Source organism: Myotis brandtii, unplaced genomic scaffold (genome assembly GCF_000412655.1).
Source record: "Myotis brandtii unplaced genomic scaffold, ASM41265v1 scaffold102, whole genome shotgun sequence".
Classification (NCBI taxonomy): domain Eukaryota; kingdom Metazoa; phylum Chordata; class Mammalia; order Chiroptera; family Vespertilionidae; genus Myotis; species Myotis brandtii.
This window is the reverse complement of record NW_005353405.1, coordinates 182,390-193,562: the sequence shown is the minus strand read 5'-3', so window position 1 is coordinate 193,562 and position 11,173 is coordinate 182,390.

Genomic DNA, 11,173 nt, shown 5'->3' with positions numbered 1-11,173 from the left:
TTATAAAATATTTGAGTTGAATGAATCAGGACCTTTGGTGAGCCGGGCCTTGCAATCTGCACTTGAACCAGCTTTCTCACTGATTCTCATGTGACCAGTGTTTTATAAGTACTGCCCTAAGTTTGATGTGATCCCTAGGCATCCCTGTCATTTTTGTTTTCTTCTGCATGACACCCCACATGAGAGGACTCCTGGCCTGACCCAAGTACACCATTACTCTGTTCCATTAGTGTGTTTAGCTGCAGGTTGTTTATATTGCTTGGGCCTTTTAGAAAATGATATACTGAGAGTGACCACCTACCCTTTGCAATCAAAAATGTAATTTTTTTTCTTTACTTCAAATATAACCTATGTTTCCCCAAAGCCTCACTTGTTTGTGGGTACAAATAAACCACACCTACCTAATACAAGACCTCAATTCCCTGCAAAATTCTCCCTGAGTATTTCTGAGCGGTTTGGGAGGTGCCTTGCAGGTGCTCTCAACCCCGTGTCTCCACGCTGTGCTGCTGGTCAATATGTGTAGCTTTTGAAGCCATTTAGGCTATGCCTCTGCATGAATCTAAGGCTGGTGGCCTCCCTGTAGACTAGAGATCTCCCTCTGCTCTCATAGCCTCAAACCCTCGGGAAACTAGGAGCGAGGCGGTGCTCCCAGGCATCCTGACCATGATGGAGCCACTCTGTGCTTGGCATAGAGGTGAGGAGGATGCTGTTTGCCTTCACTCTGTGTTGTGTTCATTTTTTCCATCTAAGCATCACTTTTACTCTCCTGGGTCTTCAAAGTCCCTTATGAAACCATTTCATTCTATTTTTGAGTGTAGCTCCTCTCTCCAACAACCCAGACAAACACTAGCCTATATTTCCAGCCCAGTCACGTCCCTAATGCCCAGTAGTAAACTGTATACCCCAAACAAAACCTCTGTGAAAAATCTACTCCTTATAGCCCCTCTTACAAGCTCATCACACATCTCAATCATGTCTGAATTAGTGTTAAGTTAGGTTAGGACTCTTCCTGCTACCCAACACGCATGTGCTATGTTTCTGATTCCCATGATTCCAGTTTGAGAGCCACTATAAAGAATACCCTGTGAATAGCTTTAAACAAACTTAGAATGTAGGATAGGCTGTCCGAGTGAGAGAGCCCAAACCATACTGATCCTGCACAAGTACTTATTTTCCCTTTACAATAGGACAACTGATATTTAATTGGAGGATATGAAAAAAGAGAGAGAACTGAACCACAAGCAGAATTCAGCATTCTAAATGGAACACATTCTTCCCCACCTTCTTGTTCTTTTACCATACAGTGCCAGCTGTCACCAAAAACTGTTTCTAAACCAATTACCTTTTCTTTATCAGAAGGGAGGATAAAATCGTAACAAAGGAACAGATGAGTGCATTGCCATCGGTTCTCATGATTCCATAACTGCTTTAGAAAGGAAGTTGCATCTTTGCAGAATTATTATCAATCAGCCTTTATTGCTTCAGCTTTCTTTATTGCATTCTAACACACAAAGTAATGAAAACATATAATAAAGAGAATAAAACACGCAATGCATCACTGTGCAGATATTGCAATCATAGCAAATCCAATGTAAATGCCCTATGGGGAATACTTGAGCCTTCCAATACATTGCTAATAGTTTGCATGATACTACATCACATTATTTATCTACTAAACCTGTCATGCTCTGCTAAATATCATGCCAGCACCAACCCCAAATAGCACTGCTTCTTCCCATCCTCCAAACGGAAGGCATATTTCTTTGCTGTCACTCGTTTAATGTTTTCAAAGAGTCGCTCCAGCTCCTGAATAATTAATGCATAACGATTGCTAAGCTACGGGTAGTTTACTATTCTAGCCCCTCTGGTCTTTGCAATGTTGCTTGCTTTAATATGCACTTCGAATTGGAACCAAGAGGTAGTAAAAGTCATTAAGACAGCATGAAGCTCAGTCAATAATGATTTACAGAGTTTGAAAGCATCTCGAATTTTTCATTCTTGGCTCTCAAGCCCCATCTGCTGCTCATTTCTGACTTGGTCTCCCTTTTGACAATGCTTCTCTGATGACAGGGTTTCCACTTACTTAAAAGTGTCAACACTCAAGAGTTCAGATCAAGTATACACTTCCTCTGCAGTATTTCCAACTCTGGAAGAACATTGGCAATGACTAAATACACTTGGAATATTTTTTGTCAAATATACACGTCAAGCAGCTTCACGATCTCACACAGTATGGGTACTTATAGTAAATTTTAAATAATAATAGTTACAAGGGTGATTTACCCTAAGGACCATAGAAGGGACTTAAAAAGCTAGCTGAGAGGGCTTTAGAGAGAAGGAGCAGGAACTTTCTCATGTTGAGAATGCAGAGTAAGAACATGAAGACTGGCACTGCTATGTGCTGTTTGTGGTTTCTGCTCAACGAGATTCCTACAGATCAACTCAGACTTTAATGATCCCCATGTGCTATAAGCTGTTCCATCTCAAATGGCAGAGATGGGTTATTTTAGTGCCCTTGCCTGTGACCTGGAATGATCAAATGCTCCAGAAATATCTAATGAGAAGACATGCTATGGCAGGGTAAATTCCCCTTGGGTGGGCATCAGAAAAGACCTGATGCTTCGTTGCTTCTGGAAGGCCAATGACTCAAACTTTATTCTCCTGTTGTTTGGTCTGGGGATGAACATACATTATGCAATAGAAAATGGGTCAAAATATGTATGGGATGGTGGTAAATAAAATAATATGTTGTAAACACCATGCCATGTTAACCAAATTAACCATTTACAGCTTAATTGCTCAGTATCTTCTCTTGTAGAATATTATGTCTTTCCCTTCCTTTGGGAGTCCCTCAAATGTCCCCACTAAATAAAAAAATTAGAAATAAATATATGAAAGCCTTGAATCTAGTTCAAAAGATTGAAAAAAGATCTGAATTTGCTTATGGTAGGAGATATTGTTAATTCTTTCAGGTGGTTCAGAAAAGTGAACCCTGGTGACCTATATGTTAGCATAAGTCTAAAAGGTCAAACTTTCTATTTCCTCTTCACCCAGCAGACCAAACCTTATGTACTGTAATTGGTGCTTTGCCCTTTCCAGCTCTTTAAACTGTTGCTAGATCTGGCATTGGGTTAAATGAATGAGACCCCTGTCATGGGTAGAGTAAATGGAAGTGAGACTAAATGTGTGCATTGCTCCATAACTGCGATTGGTTTGCTAATGAATCATTTGTCAGAGAAGGACGAGGTGGAAGAGAAATATCTGCAGAATGACCTAAGAAGCCCCCACAGTATGCTTGTAATTAAACAACAGTCTGAATATCAAAATCTCTGAGTACTTTGGAGAAACAAGACACTGACTACAAATCACCCCATTGAGTCAGACTCCTCCACAGCTTACAATGTGCAGTGCGACCACTGGATGCATTGTTGGTCTAATGGTTGGTTGCTGATTGCTATAATACAAGAGTTGGAGTGAAGGTATTCAGGGAATCTCAGGGGAAGACACAAAATGCTTTGGTTCTGCCCTAGGGACTCTCCTTACCCCATTGCTCTACCCCTCCAGGTGGCAGGGCCTCACTCTCTTTCCAGTTGTTTGTGGTTACTTTTCCTTGTGACCCAAGCTATTGAAGGTGTGTGTGTGTGTGTGTGTGTGTATGGGGTGGGGGTGGGGGAAGTTACTACCATATCAGGTGGTTTGAATGGAACTGAGAAAAGGTCAAATGAGCTTCACTCCTGCTTGTCAGCTGTGACCTGAGTGCTGGCTCTGCCGCCAGGAAGCTCCCAGGTGGTAAAGCCAGACAGCCTCTCAATGGTCCCCCATTTCTGCACAGCTCTCTCCTCTTCCTTTCTCCCAAGAATTGAAATCATTTCCTGGACTGAGTGACACAGGGGGACCAAAGATACTGTTTTTTCAGATTTGTACCTACACTTTAGCTTGTCAAATAGGAGCAGTATCTTTAACCCTATTGTTCTCTCTCCTCTGCTTTAATACTTCAAAGCCTTAAGTTGGAGGAGACACCTTGTGGAGCATATGAAGAAATTCCAAGGAGGGAGAAAGTTGATGTAGAAGGGAGATTGAACACAGTTAAAAGTAAAAATAATGTTATTCCGCTATAATTATTACTAGATATGCAAACAACTCTCTAAAGTTTATGTGACCATGGGTAAGTCATTTAACCTCTCTGTACCTCCTTTTTTGTCATTTGAAACAGGTATAACAATTGCACCTAACTCCTAACATTTTGAGTGTTGAAAGATGTAATACATATAAAGTACTTCATGTAGTACTGGGCATGTCACATAGAGCTTGTTAGGTCGCCGAAGGAGGAACGCTCGAGGCCAGAGTGATGAGGGATTATGAATTTATTTGATCATCCACACACCAGGTGGCTGAGCCTGGATGGCTCCAGCACTCAAGTGAGGGGAGTCCGCAGCTTTTAAAAACCAGGTGGCTGAGCCTGGATGGCTCCAGCACTCAGTGAGGGGAGTCCACAGCTTTTAAAAGACTTTTGGCAGGATTTTTCTGGGCGGAGACTTCTTTATGCATACCCGGAGGGGAGAGAATGGAATGTGGTCACCACAAGTGAAATGTGGTCTTTAGCAAAGGGAATGTCCATAGTTAAATAACCTGAAAAGCCAGTTCCTGGGGGAAGGGTATCAACTCAATTGCTCCATCAAACCTAACAGAGATATGCTTAATGTAAAGGAGTGAGCCATTCTTACCACTTTAGAGGGCTGTAAAATTAATATAACTTCCAAAGGCTCCTAGTCATGGTCAGGGATCAGGTCATATTCTTTTTTTAAAAAAATATTTTATTGATTTTTTACAGAGAGGAAGAGAAAGGGATAGAGAGTTAGAAACATCGATGAGAGAGAAACATCGACCAGCTGCCTCCTGCACACCCCACACTGGGGATGTGCCCACAACCAAGGCACATGCCCTTGACCAGAATCGAACCTGGGACCCTTCAGTCCGCAGGCCGACGCTTTATCCACTGAGCTAAACCAGTTACGGCAGGTCATATTCTGTGAAACAGAATATGGGATTTAATATTGGGATTTAAAGTCAGAGGACCTGGATTTGAATCCTGGTTGAATCTCTTACTATTACTTGACTTTAGACCAATTTACCCAATATGTTTGTTTCCTGTGCTGAACAAATTATCACAGACTCTGTGGCTTAAAACAACAGAAATTTATTCTACAGTTCTAGAGGCTAAAAGTTCCAAATCTGTTCCGCTGACCCCAAATTAAGCTGTCAACAGGGCTGCGCTTCTCTGAAAGCTCTAGGGGAGAATCTACTTCTTGCCTCTTCCAGCTTCTGGTGGCTACTGGTATTTCTTTTTTTCTTTTTAAAAAATATGTTTTTATTGACCTTTTTAAAGAGAGAGAGAAAAAAACATCAATGTAGGAGAGAAAAATCATTGGTTGTCTCATGCATGCACCCTGACCAGGTATGCAACCTGGATATGTGCCTTGACCGGAAATTGAACCAGCAATCTTTTGGCACACCAAACGATGCTCAGGCAACAACCACAATGGCCAGGACACTGCCGGCATTTCTTGGTTTGTGGCTGCAACACTCCAATTTCTGGCTCCATGATCACATTGCTTCTTCGTGTGTGTGTGTGTGTGTGTGTGTGTGTAACCTCCCTCTGCTTCCAGTTTATAAGAACCTTTGTGATTGTATTTAGAGCCCACTGGATAATCCAGAATAATCTCTCCATCTCACACCCTTAATTTAATCACATCTACAAACATGTTTTTTCCTTATAAGGTAACATTTATAGGTTCCAGGGATTAGGACCTGATATTTTTGCAAGGCCCTTACTCTGCCTGATACCCCTGACTTCTATTAATGTAGCTATTTCATCTGTAAAATGGGAATAATTATACCTAACTCACAGGTTATTGAGAGGATTTATTCTGTAATGTGAAAAATCCTTATTAAGGCTAATGTGCTATACAATAACTGTTGAGAGAGATTTTCAAAAACCCATTTAGACTATTGGAGCTGCAATATGCATCCCATGGTCCTGTGGCAAGGTGTAGCACACAGTCTTATGTCTTCGAAATGGTGTCAGGATAAAGTTGATAATCATAAGAAGCTGTCAGCTTTTGCTCATTTCAAATACCACAGGTTTACTCTTTACTGGATACACTTCTGAGGAATGAAATGACAAAGATAAAAAAGCCATGACCCTGAGGAACTCGATTCCTGATATATACCATTTGGTGTTCACAGACATAGAGTTTGGGTACATTGTGATAGGTGGAATGATAGGATGATGCTGTGGTATGGAGTGGGCATGGTGGAGGCCGGGGCTTCTCCTCTTTATGGGCGGAAGCACGGGGAACACTCATCTTGTCTATAGATCTGGTCCCCCTGGGCTGCTTCATAGTCACAAGTCAAACAGATCATTCCTATGCCCTTTGGCTCTTGGATTTTGGAAGGGAATGGATGGCAATGTTGTGGAATGGGGTAAAGGCATGGACTTTGCTGCTTGACTTTTCTCCAAAGCTTGGGGGTCGCAGAGAGTTGTATTAAGGAGATGCTTTCAATGTAGCACAAAGAGCCCAGGAAGGCTCTCTGTTCTTTCCTTCCACTTTCCAATTTAAACATGCCTGAATATTTAATCGTTAAACCAAATAAATTATGAAATACCCAGTGACAGCTGGTGGGTTTGATGGAGCTGGCCCTGGAAATAGATTTGTAATTCTGTTGTGTTGATGGGAAGGAAGATGTTGATCAGTATGTTCCTAATTCATTTTCATGCTAGCAAAGGCTGCAGCCTCATGATTTCCTGTCAGATCCCTTGTTCAGCTTGCAATAGAGGTAGGCATGGAAATGTGTCATTCATACCTATTGGGAATAAATGTTGTTTTCTCTCCCAAATGTATTGTTTCAGCACTCTAATTATTATACGAGAGCTGACAATTAGAGTTCTGGTTTCAGAGAAGCTGATAAATTATTCGGATCCTATTGAACAGACAGGGCATATTTATCAAAAGATAACAATTCCTGGCAGAATATTCAAAAATAGCAACTGATTGGCTCAGCCAAGGAGTTTTAAAGACACTTGAAAGAGGGTGGTATTTGGGGGAAGCCTCCATTGAAGAGGTGGGCCCAGAGCTGAGAGTGTTGGCAGTCCCAGGAACATAGTAAGAGTGGCAGGAATGTGCTGATGTGCTTAGGGCAGTGATTTTCAACTGGAGTGCCACAAGAATTTTTAAAACATGCAATACCTGACTATTTAATCAGGAGCTCTGACCTCTTTTTTCCTTAGATAGTCAAATAAAAAAAAAATGACAAGAGCCAATGCAACAATAACTTTCCAATATGAATGTGGTCTTGAACCATAAATATGTAGGTCATAAAATAGAGTTGAATCTTATTAGTCATGTTGCATCATAAGGTTGTGTCTGATTGGTTAATTCTTGGTACCAGAAATCCTTATATACAAGTATAGGCACCCAATTTTTAAAAAATTCAATTTGGAGCAAAAAGTGTAGTTAATTACTTTTTTTGTAAATCAATCAATTTGAATATTTTTTGCCAACCCTTTGATTGGCCTGCAATATTTCTGTTGAGAAATCAGCTGACAGTTGTATGGGTGCTCCCTTGTACATAACTAACTGTTTTTCTTTGGCTGTTTTTAAGATTCTCTCTTTGTCTTTAACTCTTGGAATTTTAATTGTGATGTGTCTTGGTCTGGGCCTCTTTGGGTTCATCTTGTTTGGGACTCTGTTTCCTGGACTTGTATATTTATTTCCTTCACCAGGTTAGGGAAATTTTCTGTCATTATTTTTTCAAATAGGATTTCAATTTCTTGCTCTCTGTCATGTTGATATGCTTGAACTTGTCCCAGAAGCTCCTTACACTATTCTCATTTTTTTTTAATTCTTTTTTTTCTGTTTGGATTAGCCATTTTCTTTTTCCTTATTTTTTCCAAATTGTTGATTTGATTCTCTGCTTCATCTACTCAACTGTTAATTCCATGTAACTTATTCTTCTTTCAGTTAGTGTTTCCTTCATTTCTGACTGGATCTTTTTAAAATGGTTTCTATGTCATTTTTTATGCAGTTTAAGTTCTCACTAAGCTCCTTGAGCATCCTTATAGCCATTGTTTTGAACTCCAAATCTGGTAGTTTGCTTGCTGACATTTCACTTAGTTCTTTTCCTAGAGATTTCTCCTGTTCTTCCACTTGAGAACTGTTTCTTTGTCTCCAAATTGTTGTTGCTTCCCTGTGTTTGTTTCTATATATTAGGTAGAGCCACTACATCTCCCAAACTTGATAGAGTGGCCTTATGTGGTAGGTGTTTTGTAGGGCCCAGTAACACAGCCTCCCCAGTCACCTGAGCTGGGCACTTCAGGTGCGACCCCTGTGTGGGCCATGTGCACTATTCTGTTGTATTTGAGCCTTGGTTGCTGTTAGCACATCACTGGGAAGGATTTATTCCCAGGACAATCAGCTGTAAGGACCAGCTATGACTACAGTAAAGGTGCTGCTGTGGAGGGGCTGATCTTATGGAGCAGGACTTGCTTCATGGGGCTTTGGTTCCCACCGAGTCTGCCCCTTGAATATGTTGCTCATGGAAGGGGTAGGGTTGTAATCTTTTGTGATCTGAAGCTGTCCACTGGGTGCACTGGCTCTGGGGCCTCCTGGGAGGTGCAAGGTTAACCACCATTTGTGCTTTGCCTGGGACCACTGAGCTCAAGCCACAGAACAATCTATAGATGGCTGCTACTTGTGTTGAGCTTGGAGGTGCCCTGGAGATGCCAAGCTGCTAACAAAAGCCAGCCACTGCTAGTGCTGGGCCTGGGGCTACTTAGCAAGAGGTACACAGAGGCCAGATGCTGCTTGTTTGAGATATTTTAGGAAAGTCCAGAGCATGAGGCAAAGCAGGCCAATTATATGGAAAAGCCACTAAAAATGGCTTGGGTGGGCCAGAATGTTGGGTGGGGCAGGGTCTCAGGCAATCATCAGGGTGGGGCCAACAGTGCTAACCAGTTGATTGAGACTCAGACATGGTGCCTGCCTGCTGGCTCTGCAGGGACTGGGCTCAGTAAAGGATCAATGGTCTCTGCCAGGACTTCTGTCTGGAATAAAACTGCCCCTCCAGCCTTCACTCTGATGCCAGACAATTCAGTTCCTTTCTACATGCCCCTGGCTCCTTTCAAGCTGCTGTCTCAGCACTGGATCTCAGGGCAAGTGAGTCTGAGTAAATCCTTGCATGGCCCCTTTAAGAGGAACTGCCTGGGACTTCAGCAGCACTCTGTCTCACTCAGCCATAATCACCATGGTTTTTACAGCCAGAAGTTTTGGCAACTTCTCTTCCTGGCAACAGAACCCTGGGCTAGGAGTTCTGATGTGGGACCAGGACGCCTTGCTGCTTAGCGGGGACCTCCACAGCCAAGATATTCCTCCTGATTTTTATCTGTCACATGTGGGTGTGGAATCAGCCTGTTTTCAGTCTCTGCCTTTCCTAACAGTCTCAATGTGGCTTCTTCTTTACTATGAATACATAGTTGTAGCACTTCTATTCAGATAGATTTCAAGTGGTTATGAATTATGGTTATTCTGAAATTTAGTTGTAATTTTGATGTGGTTGTGGAAGGTTTCAAGTACCGTGGTTACCTCTGCCACCATCTTGACCAGAACTTAAGGGCATTTCAAAAACTTGCATTATATATTCTTTATTTGATTATTATTTTATATGAAACTAGAGGCCAGGTGCATGAAATTCATGCACTCGGGGGGGGGGGCGGTCCCTCAGCCTGAGCATCCTTAGCACTGCTGCGGAGGTAAGAGGGGCTCCTGCAACCACCGCTGTGCTCACCAGCCATGAGCCCAGCTCAGGGCTTCTGGCTGAGCAGCGCTCCCCCTGTGGGAGCACACTGACCACCAGGGGGCAGTTCCTGCATTGAGCGTATGCTCCCTAGTGGTCAGTGCACGTCATAGCAACCGGTTGTTCCGCCATTCGGTCAATTTGCATATTAGCCTTTTATTATATAGGATTGGCATAGGTCAAATAGAGCTGTTTATTCTTTTTGCTTACTCTTGTTTATGGTGGCCTATTTCCCCATATTTTGTAATGCTTTTTAAAAATTGAATTTATTGAAGTAACATTGGTTAACAAAATTATACAGGTTTCAGGTGCACATTTCCACAACCCATCATCTGTACACTGTACTGTGTGTTCACCACCCCAAGTCAAATATCTTTCCATCACCAATTATTCCTCTTATACCTTCTTCCACTTACCCCATCACTCCAATAATTCTTAATCTGTAAAAATCCAAAGAAGTCTAGTCTGAGTGACTCTGGGGCATTTCCTATCTGTGAGCATTCAAAGTTAATTTGTCTCCATGACTCTTACTTTTTCTCTGACTTATCCTTCAATTATCTAATTCTTTCTTAAACTATTTCTACTCTTCTATTACACCTATACATTAAGTTAATTTCACCTCTAGAATTCTCTTTCTTTTTCATTTTTGAGTTCTCTGCTGAAATTCTCAATCTCATCTTCTTAAACATATTAAGTATAATTATTTTAAAATAACTCTGATAATTCCATTATGATTTCACTATTGATCTGTTTATATTACATTTTATTTCCCTTTAATTTGGTTCACATTATCTGTCTTTGTGTGTACTGGTTATTTTTTATTTAGCACTAATCTTTACTTATAAAAATTACAGAAATAATTTGAGGCCTAGGGTAATTTTATCTTCCCCCAGAGAAGATCTACATTGGTTTCTGGCAGGACAGCAGGGATGTTAGCCATCCCAGACCACCCTGATTCAATTTCAGAGTTTCAGATGACTCAATGCTGGGCTTAAATCCATATGAGGTCCAGTTTATTCTTAAGTCATCTTTATTTGCAGAGTCTATTCATTTTGTGAATATACAAGTCCCCTCCTTTGGTTCCCAGACTCCAATAAATATGTTTCTACCCCACAAGGTTGTCAGAGCTCTACTCATCTTCTCAGCTGTGTCTTTTAATAGCAACAGAAAGCCCTAAAGAGAAAGCATCTCCAAATGTATGCCTCACTTAGTGGGGTTTCTGTTTTCTCCAGACCTTACTATTTAATTCCTCATTGCCCGGTAAGTTCTCTGAATACTTGTAGCATATATGCATTATATGTTTTCAAATTTTCTAGTTGTC